This window comes from Vipera berus, assembly GCF_964194415.1.
Source record: "Vipera berus genome assembly, chromosome: 2".
In the NCBI taxonomy this organism is placed as follows: domain Eukaryota; kingdom Metazoa; phylum Chordata; class Lepidosauria; order Squamata; family Viperidae; genus Vipera; species Vipera berus.
This window is the reverse complement of record NC_138203.1, coordinates 165,897,334-165,897,786: the sequence shown is the minus strand read 5'-3', so window position 1 is coordinate 165,897,786 and position 453 is coordinate 165,897,334.

Sequence of the window (453 nt, the reverse complement as noted above, 5' to 3'; positions counted from 1 at the left end):
CTACTATGGTACAGAATCCTTCTTGTAAATATAGCAGCATTCACCAAAAACACAGAATTTTGCATTTGAGAATGAGATGAAGAGACACTAGGTATCTATACCAAGAAGAAATAAAAGTGTGATATAAAAAGAAGCCATTAATATGGCAAGTCCATCACTGAGTCTACTCCACTGTTGTGCGCCGATAACATAAAATACAAGAACCCTTGCATGGCTCCGATTTTGTCATAGGGAGCCACACCACAAATACATGAATCTGAATCCTCCACCGTCCACAAGAGAAAAACATGGCGGCGCAAGAAACCAGGAACCTCCCCTTCAGACAAAGGAGCGGTCGCCCGCGTGCGGTTTTACACCCGGTGCCCCCAAGGGAGGCCAGAAACCAGGCTTGGGTGCTGCCCATAGATCCGTAACGGGGACAGGGGGCGAGTCCTCAGGCGGGACCGCAAACGC